Below are 15,352 nucleotides of genomic sequence, written 5' to 3' on the forward strand. Positions count from 1 at the left end.
ATCCTGCTACTAGCCTTTTGACATTGATTTCATGGCTGAGTGATACTCCATTGTACATAATGACCACCACTTCTTTATCCATTTTTCTCTTTCCTGGGATATTTAAGGTGTCATGAAGTGGAGGTTCTTGTCAACAGAGCAGCCCTAAACTTTGGGGCGCCTGTGTCTTGCTGATTTTTAGTTTTCCCAATTTATACGCCCATGAGTGGAAGTGCCCTATGCGCTCTAAGCTGTGTTTTTTCGGTGTTTCAGGACACACTGTACACTTCTCCAGAGTGGCTGTTGGCAATTTACATCCCGCCCATCAGCGTAGCAAGGCTCCCATTTCTCCATGGCCTGTCCTGCATTTCTGGTTTTTACACATTTTTCAGCATTGCCCTTTTGACCGATGGGAAGCGAGACTTCTTTGTAGCGCTGATTTGCCTTTCCAGGTTGCTTCGTTGGCCAAAAAGGGCGTATGCGTTTTTTCCTGAATATATTCAGGAAAAAACGCATACGCCCTTTTTGGCCAAGGGCATCATTGTCGACGTTTTGCCGCTTTTCATGTGCTTTAAAGGCGATTCGAATCTACCTCCTGAAATCTGTTTCCTGCAATTCTGCCTTGCTTTCAAATCCTCTTCCTTGCCTTCCCTCAATATATTTGTGGACGAGAGTTATCATTTATAACTCTGCAGGTTTGTGAATTGCAGTGCCCCTGAGCTCCATTTTTCAACTCGCTTTTTTGGGAGCTGGCCGCAAAACCGCAGGAGTGCCTCCGGCCCTATTCTGGTTCCGGGCGTCAGGCTGAGCCTGTGGTGAATTCTTCTTCCTGATGGGAAAATAGAGTGACCTGTGCCTGTCCCAACACCTAGAGCTATTCTCTCATTGGCTCTCCCTCTTCCCCTTCATCCTCAGGACAAATTGCCAGCTGTATGGAACAGGAGGTTAAAGGTGCTGATGCTCCAAGGATGGAGAGTGCTAGTAAAGCGGCTGGAATGGCGAACCCGAGCACAAGGAGATGAGAAATGAGGTGCGTTTTAGAAACCTTTCCCGATCACACGGTGTACCACCTTCTGGGTTTCTCATGCATGTTTTCGATGTAGGAAGATGCCCTTGAACCTGGAGATTTGGGACCCATGGGATGGGTAACAGGCAGTATTACTTTAAAGGCTCTGCGTTTGCTCCCCCAACCTCACCAAACCTCTCAGCCCCGAGAGTGTCCACCCTTCTGTCTCATCCAGCTGTGGGTCTAGATATGGTCAATCCAGGTTGCATCACAGCCCCTGAAAGAATTTTGTAAGAATTTCTCTCTCTTTCACTGCCTTTGTTTCACGGGTTTTTAAAAGTAATTTATTTTTATAATGGGGTTTAGCTTCTTTTCACGGCTGTGTTTATGCCGCTTTACACCCACTTGACTCACTTCCAGAGAGATATCAATACATAGGTTTGAAGATTCTTACTAGTCAGATATATTCTTGTGCGGTGAATAGGGGGTGTTGAGTCCAGTTCACTGAGCAAGGAGTAGGTCTTTCTATTACATATTGGGTTTATGGAACGGTATCTGAGCTAATTTGAAACCCTTGTTTTATGCATCACCCCACCTCACCTTTCCCTTTAAGCAGCCATAGTGTGTTTTCTAAACGTGTGACTCTGTTCTGTTTTGTAATTCAGTTCAAGTGTAGCGGTTTTTACATTCCCTCTGTAAGTGATAGCTTATGATAAGTGTCTTTTTCTGTGTGACTTATTTCACTTAGAATCGTCGTACCTAAATCCACTCATCATCCTGCTACTAGCCTTTTGACATTGATTTCATGGCTGAGTGATACTCCATTGTACATAATGACCACCACTTCTTTATCCATTTTTCTCTTTCCTGGGATATTTAAGGTGTCATGAAGTGGAGGTTCTTGTCAACAGAGCAGCCCTAAACTTTGGGGCGCCTGTGTCTTGCTGATTTTTAGTTTTCCCAATTTATACGCCCATGAGTGGAAGTGCCCTATGCGCTCTAAGCTGTGTTTTTTCGGTGTTTCAGGACACACCGTACACTTCTCCAGAGTGGCTGTTGGCAATTTACATCCCGCCCATCAGCGTAGCAAGGCTCCCATTTCTCCACGGCCTGTCCTGCATTTCTGGTTTTTACACTTTTTTCAGCATGGCCCTTTTGACCGATGGGAAGCGAGACTTCTTTGTAGCGCTGATTTGCCTTTCCAGGTTGCTTGGTTGGCCAAAAAGGGCGTATGCGTTTTTTCCTGAATATATTCAGGAAAAAACGCATACGCCCTTTTTGGCCAAGGGCATCATTGTAGACGTTTTGCCGCTTTTCATGTGCTTTAAAGGCGATTCGAATCTACCTCCTGAAATCTGTTTCCTGCAATTCTGCCTTGCTTTCAAATCCTCTTCGTTTCCTTCCCTCAATATATTAGTGGACGAGAGTTATCATTTATAACTCTGCAGGTTTGTGAATTGCAGTGCCCCTGAGCTCCATTTTTCAACTCGCTTTTTTGGGAGCTGGCCGCAAAAGCGCAGGAGTGCCTCAGGCCCTATTCTGGTTGCGGGCGGCAGGCTGAGCCTGTGGTTAATTCTTCTTCCTGATGGGAAAATAGAGTGACCTGTGCCTGTCCCAACACCTAGAGCTAGTCTCTCATTGGCTCCCCCTCTTCCCGTTCATCGTCAGGACAAATTGCAAGCTGTACGGAACAGGATGTTAAAGGTGCTGATGCTCCAAGGAGGGAGAGTGCTAGTAAAGCGGCTGGAATGGCGAACCCGAGCACAAGGAGATGAGAAATGAGGTGCGTTTTAGAAACCTTTCCCGATCACACGGTGTACCACCTTCTGGGTTTCTCATGCATGTTTTCGATGTAGGAAGATGCCCTTGAACCTGGAGATTTGGCACCCATGGGATGGGTAACAGGCAGTATTACTTTAAAGGCTCTGCGTTTGCTCCCCCAACCTCACCAAACCTCTCAGCCCCTAGAGTGTCCACCCTTCTGTCTCATCCAGCTGTGGGTCTAGATATGGTCAATCCAGGTTGCATCACAGCCCCTGAAAGAATTTTGTAAGAATTTCTCTCTCTTTCACTGTCTTTGTTTCACGGGTTTTTAAAAGTAATTTATTTTTATAATGGGGTTTAGCTGCTTTTCACGGCTGTGTTTATGCCGCTTTACACCCACTTGACTCACTTCCAGAGAGATATCAATACATAGGTTTGAAGATTCTTACTAGTCAGATATATTCTTGTGCGGTGAATAGGGGGTGTTGAGTCCAGTTCACTGAGCAAGGAGTAGGTCTTTCTATTACATATTGGGTTTATGGAACGGTATCTGAGCTAATTTGAAACCCTTGTTTTATGCATCACCCCACCTCACCTTTCCCTTTAAGCAGCCATAGTGTGTTTTCTAAACGTTTGACTCTGTTCTGTTTTGTAATTCAGTTCAAGTGTAGCTGTTTTTACATTCCCTCTATAAGTGATAGCTTATGATAAGTGTCTTTTCCTGTGTGACTTATTTCACTTAGAATCGTCGTACCTAAATCCACTCATCATGCTGCTACTAGCCTTATGACATTGATTTTATGGCTGAGTGATATTCCATTGTACATAAGGACCACCACTTCGTTATCCATTTTTCTCTTTCCTGGGATATTTAAGGTGTCATGAAGTGGAGGTTCTTGTCAACAGAGCAGCCCTAAACTTTGGGGCGCCTGTGTCTTGCTGATTTTTAGTTTTCCCAATTTATACGCCCATGAGTGGAAGCGCCCTATGCGCTCTAAGCTGTGTTTTTTCGGTGTTTCAGGACACACCGTACACTTCTCCAGAGTGGCTGTTGGCAATTTACATCCCGCCCATCAGCGTAGCAAGGCTCCCATTTCTCCATGGCCTGTCCTGCATTTCTGGTTTTTACACATTTTTCAGCATTGCCCTTTTGACCGATGGGAAGCGAGACTTCTTTGTAGCGCTGATTTGCCTTTCCAGGTTGCTTCGTTGGCCAAAAAGGGCGTATGCGTTTTTTCCTGAATATATTCAGGAAAAAACGCATACGCCCTTTTTGGCCAAGGGCATCATTGTCGACGTTTTGCCACTTTTCATGTGCTTTAAAGGCGATTCGAATCTACCTCCTGAAATCTGTTTCCTGCAATTCTGCCTTGCTTTCAAATCCTCTTCCTTGCCTTACCTCAATATATTAGTGGACGAGAGTTATCATTTATAACTCTGCAGGTTTGTGAATTGCAGTGCCCCTGAGCTCCATTTTTCAAGTCGCTTTTTTGGGAGCTGGCCGCAAAAGCGCAGGAGTGCCTCAGACCCTATTCTGGTTGCGGGCAGCAGGCTGAGCCTGTGGTTAATTCTTCTTCCTGATGGGAAAATAGAGTGACCTGTGCCTGTCCCAACACCTAGAGCTAGTCTCTCATTGGCTCCCCCTCTTCCCGTTCATCGTCAGGACAAATTGCCAGCTGTACAGAACAGGAGGTTAAAGGTGCTGATGCTCCAAGGAGGGAGAGTGCTAGTAAAGCGGCTGGAATGGCGAAGCCGAGCACAAGGAGATGAGAAATGAGGTGCGTTTTAGAAACCTTTCCCGATCTCACGGTGTACCACCTGGGTTTCTCATGCATGTTTTCGATATAGGAAGATGCCCTTGAACCTGGAGATTTGGGACCCATGGGATGGGTAACAGGCAGTATTACTTTAAAGGCTCTGCCTTTGCTCCCCCAACCTCACCAAACCTCTCAGCCCCGAGAGTGTCCACCCTTCTGTCTCATCCAGCTGTGGGTCTAGATATAGTCAATCCAGGTTGCATCACAGCCCCTGAAAGAATTTTGTAAGAATTTCTCTCTCTTTCACTGCCTTTGTTTCACGGGTTTTTAAAAGTAATTTATTTTTATAATGGGGTTTAGCTTCTTTTCACGGCTGTGTTTATGCCGCTTTACACCCACTTGACTCACTTCCAGAGAGATATCAATACATAGGTTTGAAGATTCTTACTAGTCAGATATATTCTTGTGCGGTGAATAGGGGGTGTTGAGTCCAGTTCACTGAGCAAGGAGTAGGTCTTTCTATTACATATTGGGTTTATGGAACGGTATCTGAGCTAATTTGAAACCCTTGTTTTATGCATCACCCCACCTCACCTTTCCCTTTAAGCAGCCATAGTGTGTTTTCTAAACGTGTGACTCTGTTCTGTTTTGTAATTCAGTTCAAGTGTAGCGGTTTTTACATTCCCTCTATAAGTGATAGCTTATGATAAGTGTCTTTTTCTGTGTGACTTATTTCACTTAGAATCGTCGTACCTAAATCCACTCATCATCCTGCTACTAGCCTTTTGACATTGATTTCATGGCTGAGTGATACTCCATTGTACATAAGGACCACCACTTCTTTATCCATTTTTCTCTTTCCTGGCATATTTAAGGTGTCATGAAGTGGAGGTTCTTGTCAACAGAGCAGCCCTAAACTTTGGGGCGCCTGTGTCTTGCTGATTTTTAGTTTTCCCAATTTATACGCCCATGAGTGGAAGTGCCCTATGCGCTCTAAGCTGTGTTTTTTCGGTGTTTCAGGACACACCGTACACTTCTCCAGAGTGGCTGTTGGCAATTTACATCCCGCCCATCAGCGTAGCAAGGCTCCCATTTCTCCATGGCCTGTCCTGCATTTCTGGTTTTTACACATTTTTCAGCATTGCCCTTTTGACCGATGGGAAGCGAGACTTCTTTGTAGCGCTGATTTGCCTTTCCAGGTTGCTTCGTTGGCCAAAAAGGGCGTATGCGTTTTTTCCTGAATATATTCAGGAAAAAACGCATACGCCCTTTTTGGCCAAGGGCATCATTGTCGACGTTTTGCCGCTTTTCATGTGCTTTAAAGGCGATTCGAATCTACCTCCTGAAATCTGTTTCCTGCAATTCTGCCTTGCTTTCAAATCCTCTTCCTTGCCTTCCCTCAATATATTTGTGGACGAGAGTTATCATTTATAACTCTGCAGGTTTGTGAATTGCAGTGCCCCTGAGCTCCATTTTTCAACTCGCTTTTTTGGGAGCTGGCCGCAAAACCGCAGGAGTGCCTCCGGCCCTATTCTGGTTCCGGGCGTCAGGCTGAGCCTGTGGTGAATTCTTCTTCCTGATGGGAAAATAGAGTGACCTGTGCCTGTCCCAACACCTAGAGCTATTCTCTCATTGGCTCTCCCTCTTCCCCTTCATCCTCAGGACAAATTGCCAGCTGTATGGAACAGGAGGTTAAAGGTGCTGATGCTCCAAGGATGGAGAGTGCTAGTAAAGCGGCTGGAATGGCGAACCCGAGCACAAGGAGATGAGAAATGAGGTGCGTTTTAGAAACCTTTCCCGATCACACGGTGTACCACCTTCTGGGTTTCTCATGCATGTTTTCGATGTAGGAAGATGCCCTTGAACCTGGAGATTTGGGACCCATGGGATGGGTAACAGGCAGTATTACTTTAAAGGCTCTGCGTTTGCTCCCCCAACCTCACCAAACCTCTCAGCCCCGAGAGTGTCCACCCTTCTGTCTCATCCAGCTGTGGGTCTAGATATGGTCAATCCAGGTTGCATCACAGCCCCTGAAAGAATTTTGTAAGAATTTCTCTCTCTTTCACTGCCTTTGTTTCACGGGTTTTTAAAAGTAATTTATTTTTATAATGGGGTTTAGCTTCTTTTCACGGCTGTGTTTATGCCGCTTTACACCCACTTGACTCACTTCCAGAGAGATATCAATACATAGGTTTGAAGATTCTTACTAGTCAGATATATTCTTGTGCGGTGAATAGGGGGTGTTGAGTCCAGTTCACTGAGCAAGGAGTAGGTCTTTCTATTACATATTGGGTTTATGGAACGGTATCTGAGCTAATTTGAAACCCTTGTTTTATGCATCACCCCACCTCACCTTTCCCTTTAAGCAGCCATAGTGTGTTTTCTAAACGTGTGACTCTGTTCTGTTTTGTAATTCAGTTCAAGTGTAGCGGTTTTTACATTCCCTCTGTAAGTGATAGCTTATGATAAGTGTCTTTTTCTGTGTGACTTATTTCACTTAGAATCGTCGTACCTAAATCCACTCATCATCCTGCTACTAGCCTTTTGACATTGATTTCATGGCTGAGTGATACTCCATTGTACATAATGACCACCACTTCTTTATCCATTTTTCTCTTTCCTGGGATATTTAAGGTGTCATGAAGTGGAGGTTCTTGTCAACAGAGCAGCCCTAAACTTTGGGGCGCCTGTGTCTTGCTGATTTTTAGTTTTCCCAATTTATACGCCCATGAGTGGAAGTGCCCTATGCGCTCTAAGCTGTGTTTTTTCGGTGTTTCAGGACACACCGTACACTTCTCCAGAGTGGCTGTTGGCAATTTACATCCCGCCCATCAGCGTAGCAAGGCTCCCATTTCTCCACGGCCTGTCCTGCATTTCTGGTTTTTACACTTTTTTCAGCATGGCCCTTTTGACCGATGGGAAGCGAGACTTCTTTGTAGCGCTGATTTGCCTTTCCAGGTTGCTTGGTTGGCCAAAAAGGGCGTATGCGTTTTTTCCTGAATATATTCAGGAAAAAACGCATACGCCCTTTTTGGCCAAGGGCATCATTGTAGACGTTTTGCCGCTTTTCATGTGCTTTAAAGGCGATTCGAATCTACCTCCTGAAATCTGTTTCCTGCAATTCTGCCTTGCTTTCAAATCCTCTTCGTTTCCTTCCCTCAATATATTAGTGGACGAGAGTTATCATTTATAACTCTGCAGGTTTGTGAATTGCAGTGCCCCTGAGCTCCATTTTTCAACTCGCTTTTTTGGGAGCTGGCCGCAAAAGCGCAGGAGTGCCTCAGGCCCTATTCTGGTTGCGGGCGGCAGGCTGAGCCTGTGGTTAATTCTTCTTCCTGATGGGAAAATAGAGTGACCTGTGCCTGTCCCAACACCTAGAGCTAGTCTCTCATTGGCTCCCCCTCTTCCCGTTCATCGTCAGGACAAATTGCAAGCTGTACGGAACAGGATGTTAAAGGTGCTGATGCTCCAAGGAGGGAGAGTGCTAGTAAAGCGGCTGGAATGGCGAACCCGAGCACAAGGAGATGAGAAATGAGGTGCGTTTTAGAAACCTTTCCCGATCACACGGTGTACCACCTTCTGGGTTTCTCATGCATGTTTTCGATGTAGGAAGATGCCCTTGAACCTGGAGATTTGGCACCCATGGGATGGGTAACAGGCAGTATTACTTTAAAGGCTCTGCGTTTGCTCCCCCAACCTCACCAAACCTCTCAGCCCCTAGAGTGTCCACCCTTCTGTCTCATCCAGCTGTGGGTCTAGATATGGTCAATCCAGGTTGCATCACAGCCCCTGAAAGAATTTTGTAAGAATTTCTCTCTCTTTCACTGTCTTTGTTTCACGGGTTTTTAAAAGTAATTTATTTTTATAATGGGGTTTAGCTGCTTTTCACGGCTGTGTTTATGCCGCTTTACACCCACTTGACTCACTTCCAGAGAGATATCAATACATAGGTTTGAAGATTCTTACTAGTCAGATATATTCTTGTGCGGTGAATAGGGGGTGTTGAGTCCAGTTCACTGAGCAAGGAGTAGGTCTTTCTATTACATATTGGGTTTATGGAACGGTATCTGAGCTAATTTGAAACCCTTGTTTTATGCATCACCCCACCTCACCTTTCCCTTTAAGCAGCCATAGTGTGTTTTCTAAACGTTTGACTCTGTTCTGTTTTGTAATTCAGTTCAAGTGTAGCTGTTTTTACATTCCCTCTATAAGTGATAGCTTATGATAAGTGTCTTTTCCTGTGTGACTTATTTCACTTAGAATCGTCGTACCTAAATCCACTCATCATGCTGCTACTAGCCTTATGACATTGATTTTATGGCTGAGTGATATTCCATTGTACATAAGGACCACCACTTCGTTATCCATTTTTCTCTTTCCTGGGATATTTAAGGTGTCATGAAGTGGAGGTTCTTGTCAACAGAGCAGCCCTAAACTTTGGGGCGCCTGTGTCTTGCTGATTTTTAGTTTTCCCAATTTATACGCCCATGAGTGGAAGCGCCCTATGCGCTCTAAGCTGTGTTTTTTCGGTGTTTCAGGACACACCGTACACTTCTCCAGAGTGGCTGTTGGCAATTTACATCCCGCCCATCAGCGTAGCAAGGCTCCCATTTCTCCATGGCCTGTCCTGCATTTCTGGTTTTTACACATTTTTCAGCATTGCCCTTTTGACCGATGGGAAGCGAGACTTCTTTGTAGCGCTGATTTGCCTTTCCAGGTTGCTTCGTTGGCCAAAAAGGGCGTATGCGTTTTTTCCTGAATATATTCAGGAAAAAACGCATACGCCCTTTTTGGCCAAGGGCATCATTGTCGACGTTTTGCCACTTTTCATGTGCTTTAAAGGCGATTCGAATCTACCTCCTGAAATCTGTTTCCTGCAATTCTGCCTTGCTTTCAAATCCTCTTCCTTGCCTTACCTCAATATATTAGTGGACGAGAGTTATCATTTATAACTCTGCAGGTTTGTGAATTGCAGTGCCCCTGAGCTCCATTTTTCAAGTCGCTTTTTTGGGAGCTGGCCGCAAAAGCGCAGGAGTGCCTCAGACCCTATTCTGGTTGCGGGCAGCAGGCTGAGCCTGTGGTTAATTCTTCTTCCTGATGGGAAAATAGAGTGACCTGTGCCTGTCCCAACACCTAGAGCTAGTCTCTCATTGGCTCCCCCTCTTCCCGTTCATCGTCAGGACAAATTGCCAGCTGTACAGAACAGGAGGTTAAAGGTGCTGATGCTCCAAGGAGGGAGAGTGCTAGTAAAGCGGCTGGAATGGCGAAGCCGAGCACAAGGAGATGAGAAATGAGGTGCGTTTTAGAAACCTTTCCCGATCTCACGGTGTACCACCTGGGTTTCTCATGCATGTTTTCGATATAGGAAGATGCCCTTGAACCTGGAGATTTGGGACCCATGGGATGGGTAACAGGCAGTATTACTTTAAAGGCTCTGCCTTTGCTCCCCCAACCTCACCAAACCTCTCAGCCCCGAGAGTGTCCACCCTTCTGTCTCATCCAGCTGTGGGTCTAGATATAGTCAATCCAGGTTGCATCACAGCCCCTGAAAGAATTTTGTAAGAATTTCTCTCTCTTTCACTGCCTTTGTTTCACGGGTTTTTAAAAGTAATTTATTTTTATAATGGGGTTTAGCTTCTTTTCACGGCTGTGTTTATGCCGCTTTACACCCACTTGACTCACTTCCAGAGAGATATCAATACATAGGTTTGAAGATTCTTACTAGTCAGATATATTCTTGTGCGGTGAATAGGGGGTGTTGAGTCCAGTTCACTGAGCAAGGAGTAGGTCTTTCTATTACATATTGGGTTTATGGAACGGTATCTGAGCTAATTTGAAACCCTTGTTTTATGCATCACCCCACCTCACCTTTCCCTTTAAGCAGCCATAGTGTGTTTTCTAAACGTGTGACTCTGTTCTGTTTTGTAATTCAGTTCAAGTGTAGCGGTTTTTACATTCCCTCTATAAGTGATAGCTTATGATAAGTGTCTTTTTCTGTGTGACTTATTTCACTTAGAATCGTCGTACCTAAATCCACTCATCATCCTGCTACTAGCCTTTTGACATTGATTTCATGGCTGAGTGATACTCCATTGTACATAAGGGCCACCACTTCTTTATCCATTTTTCTCTTTCCTGGGATATTTAAGGTGTCATGAAGTGGAGGTTCTTGTCAACAGAGCAGCCCTAAACTTTGGGGCGCCTGTGTCTTGCTGATTTTTAGTTTTCCCAATTTATACGCCCATGAGTGGAAGTGCCCTATGCGCTCTAAGCTGTGTTTTTTCGGTGTTTCAGGACACACCGTACACTTCGCCAGAGTGGCTGTTGGCAATTTACATCCCGCCCATCAGCGTAGCAAGGCTCCCATTTCTCCATGGCCTGTCCTGCATTTCTGGTTTTTACACATTTTTCAGCATTGCCCTTTTGACCGATGGGAAGCGAGACTTCTTTGTAGCGCTGATTTGCCTTTCCAGGTTGCTTCGTTGGCCAAAAAGGGCGTATGCGTTTTTTCCTGAATATATTCAGGAAAAAACGCATACGCCCTTTTTGGCCAAGGGCATCATTGTCGACGTTTTGCCGCTTTTCATGTGCTTTAAAGGCGATTCGAATCTACCTCCTGAAATCTGTTTCCTGCAATTCTGCCTTGCTTTCAAATCCTCTTACTTGCCTTACCTCAATATATTAGTGGACGAGAGTTATCATTTATAACTCTGCAGGTTTGTGAATTGCAGTGCCCCTGAGCTCCATTTTTCAAGTCGCTTTCTTGGGAGCTGGCCGCAAAAGCGCAGGAGTGCCTCAGGCCCTATTCTGGTTGCGGGCGGCAGGCTGAGCCTGTGGTTAATTCTTCTTCCTGATGGGAAAATAGAGTGACCTGTGCCTGTCCCAACACCTAGAGCTAGTCTCTCATTGGCTCCCCCTCTTCCCCTTCATCCTCAGGACAAATTGCAAGCTGTACGGAACAGGAGGTTAAAGGTGCTGATGCTCCAAGGAGGGAGAGTGCTAGTAAAGCGGCTGGAATGGCGAAGCCGAGCACAAGGAGATGAGAAATGAGGTGCGTTTTAGAAACCTTTCCCGATCACACGGTGTACCACCTTCTGGGTTTCTCATGCATGTTTTCGATGTAGGAAGATGCCCTTGAACCTGGAGATTTGGCACCCATGGGATGGGTAACAGGCAGTATTACTTTAAAGGCTCTGCGTTTGCTCCCCCAACCTCACCAAACCTCTCAGCCCCTAGAGTGTCCACCCTTCTGTCTCATCCAGCTGTGGGTCTAGATATGGTCAATCCAGGTTGCATCACAGCCCCTGAAAGAATTTTGTAAGAATTTCTCTCTCTTTCACTGTCTTTGTTTCACGGGTTTTTAAAAGTAATTTATTTTTATAATGGGGTTTAGCTGCTTTTCACGGCTGTGTTTATGCCGCTTTACACCCACTTGACTCACTTCCAGAGAGATATCAATACATAGGTTTGAAGATTCTTACTAGTCAGATATATTCTTGTGCGGTGAATAGGGGGTGTTGAGTCCAGTTCACTGAGCAAGGAGTAGGTCTTTCTATTACATATTGGGTTTATGGAACGGTATCTGAGCTAATTTGAAACCCTTGTTTTATGCATCACCCCACCTCACCTTTCCCTTTAAGCAGCCATAGTGTGTTTTCTAAGCGTGTGACTCTGTTCTGTTTTGTAATTCAGTTCAAGTGTAGCGGTTTTTACATTCCCTCTATAAGTGATAGCTTATGATAAGTGTCTTTTTCTGTGTGACTTATTTCACTTAGAATCGTCGTACCTAAATCCACTCATCATCCTGCTACTAGCCTTTTGACATTGATTTCATGGCTGAGTGATACTCCATTGTACATAAGGACCACCACTTCTTTATCCATTTTTCTCTTTCCTGGGATATTTAAGGTGTCATGAAGTGGAGGTTCTTGTCAACAGAGCAGCCCTAAACTTTGGGGCGCCTGTGTCTTGCTGATTTTTAGTTTTCCCAATTTATACGCCCATGAGTGGAAGTGCCCTATGCGCTCTAAGCTGTGTTTTTTCGGTGTTTCAGGACACACTGTACACTTCTCCAGAGTGGCTGTTGGCAATTTACATCCCGCCCATCAGCGTAGCAAGGCTCCCATTTCTCCATGGCCTGTCCTGCATTTCTGGTTTTTACACATTTTTCAGCATTGCCCTTTTGACCGATGGGAAGCGAGACTTCTTTGTAGCGCTGATTTGCCTTTCCAGGTTGCTTCGTTGGCCAAAAAGGGCGTATGCGTTTTTTCCTGAATATATTCAGGAAAAAACGCATACGCCCTTTTTGGCCAAGGGCACATTGTCGACGTTTTGCCGCTTTTCATGTGCTTTAAAGGCGATTCGAATCTACCTCCTGAAATCTGTTTCCTGCAATTCTGCCTTGCTTTCAAATCCTCTTCCTTGCCTTACCTCAATATATTAGTGGACGAGAGTTATCATTTATAACTCTGCAGGTTTGTGAATTGCAGTGCCCCTGATCTCCATTTTTCAAGTCGCTTTTTTGGGAGCTGGCCGCAAAAGCGCAGGAGTGCCTCAGGCCCTATTCTGGTTGCAGGCGGCAGGCTGAGCCTGTGGTTAATTCTTCTTCCTGATGGGAAAATAGAGTGACCTGTGCCTGTCCCAACACCTAGAGCTAGTCTCTCATTGGCTCCCCCTCTTCCCGTTCATCGTCAGGACAAATTGCCAGCTGTACAGAACAGGAGGTTAAAGGTGCTGATGCTCCAAGGAGGGAGAGTGCTAGTAAAGCGGCTGGAATGGCGAAGCCGAGCACAAGGAGATGAGAAATGAGGTGCGTTTTAGAAACCTTTCCCGATCACACGGTGTACCACCTTCTGGGTTTCTCATGCATGTTTTCGATATAGGAAGATGCCCTTGAACCTGGAGATTTGGGACCCATGGGATGGGTAACAGGCAGTATTACTTTAAAGGCTCTGCCTTTGCTCCCCCAACCTCACCAAACCTCTCAGCCCCGAGAGTGTCCACCCTTCTGTCTCATCCAGCTGTGGGTCTAGATATAGTCAATCCAGGTTGCATCACAGCCCCTGAAAGAATTTTGTAAGAATTTCTCTCTCTTTCACTGCCTTTGTTTCACGGGTTTTTAAAAGTAATTTATTTTTATAATGGGGTTTAGCTGCTTTTCACGGCTGTGTTTATGCCGCTTTACACCCACTTGACTCACTTCCAGAGAGATATCAATACATAGGTTTGAAGATTCTTACTAGTCAGATATATTCTTGTGCGGTGAATAGGGGGTGTTGAGTCCAGTTCACTGAGCAAGGAGTAGGTCTTTCTATTACATATTGGGTTTATGGAACGGTATCTGAGCTAATTTGAAACCCTTGTTTTATGCATCACCCCACTTCACCTTTCCCTTTAAGCAGCCATAGTGTGTTTTCTAAGCGTGTGACTCTGTTCTGTTTTGTAATTCAGTTCAAGTGTAGCGGTTTTTACATTCCCTCTATAAGTGATAGCTTATGATAAGTGTCTTTTTCTGTGTGACTTATTTCACTTAGAATCGTCGTACCTTAATCCACTCATCATGCTGCTACTAGCCTTATGACATTGATTTCATGGCTGAGTGATACTCCATTGTACATAAGGACCAGCACTTCTTTATCCATTTTTCTCTTTCCTGGGATATTTAAGGTGTCATGAAGTGGAGGTTCTTGTCAACAGAGCAGCCCTAAACTTTGGGGCGCCTGTGTCTTACTGATTTTTAGTTTTCCCAATTTATACCCCCATGAGTGGAAGTGCCCTATGCGCTCTAAGCTGTGTTTTTTCGGTGTTTCAGGACACAGCGTACACTTCTCCAGAGTGGCTGTTGGCAATTTACATCCCCCCCATCAGCGTCGCAAGGCTCCCATTCCTCCACGGCCTGTCCTGCATTTCTGGTTTTTACACTTTTCTCAGCCTGGCCCGTTTGACCGATGGGAAGCGAGACTTCTTTGTAGCGCTGATTTGCCTTTCCAGGTTGCTTGGTTGGCCAAAAAGGGCGTATGCGTTTTTTCCTGAATATATTCAGGAAAAAACGCATACGCCCTTTTTGGCCAAGGGCATCATTGTCGACGTTTTGCCGCTTTTCATGTGCTTTAAAGGCGATTCGAATCTACCTCCTGAAATCTGTTTCCTGCAATTCTGCCTTGCTTTCAAATCCTCTTCCTTGCCTTACCTCAATATATTAGTGGACGAGAGTTATCATTTATAACTCTGCAGGTTTGTGAATTGCAGTGCCCCTGAGCTCCATTTTTCAAGTCGCTTTTTTGGGACCTGGCCGCAAAAGCGCAGGAGTGCCTCAGGCCCTATTCTGGTTGCGGGCGGCAGGCTGAGCCTGTGGTTAATTCTTCTTCCTGATGGGAAAATAGAGTGACCTGTGCCTGTCCCAACACCTAGAGCTAGTCTCTCATTGGCTCCCCCTCTTCCCCTTCATCCTCAGGACAAATTGCAAGCTGTACGGAACAGGAGGTTAAAGGTGCTGATGCTCCAAGGAGGGAGAGTGCTAGTAAAGCGGCTGGAATGGCGAAGCCGAGCACAAGGAGATGAGAAATGAGGTGCGTTTTAGAAACCTTTCCCGATCACACGGTGTACCACCTTCTGGGTTTCTCATGCATGTTTTCGATGTAGGAAGATGCCCTTGAACCTGGAGATTTGGCACCCATGGGATGGGTAACAGGCAGTATTACTTTAAAGGCTCTGCGTTTGCTCCCCCAACCTCACCAAACCTCTCAGCCCCTAGAGTGTCCACCCTTCTGTCTCATCCAGCTGTGGGTCTAGATATGGTCAATCCAGGTTGCATCACAGCCCCTGAAAGAATTTTGTAAGAATTTCT

This window comes from Balaenoptera physalus (assembly GCF_965194825.1).
Source record: "Balaenoptera physalus genome assembly, chromosome: 11".
NCBI classification, from domain to species: domain Eukaryota; kingdom Metazoa; phylum Chordata; class Mammalia; order Artiodactyla; family Balaenopteridae; genus Balaenoptera; species Balaenoptera physalus.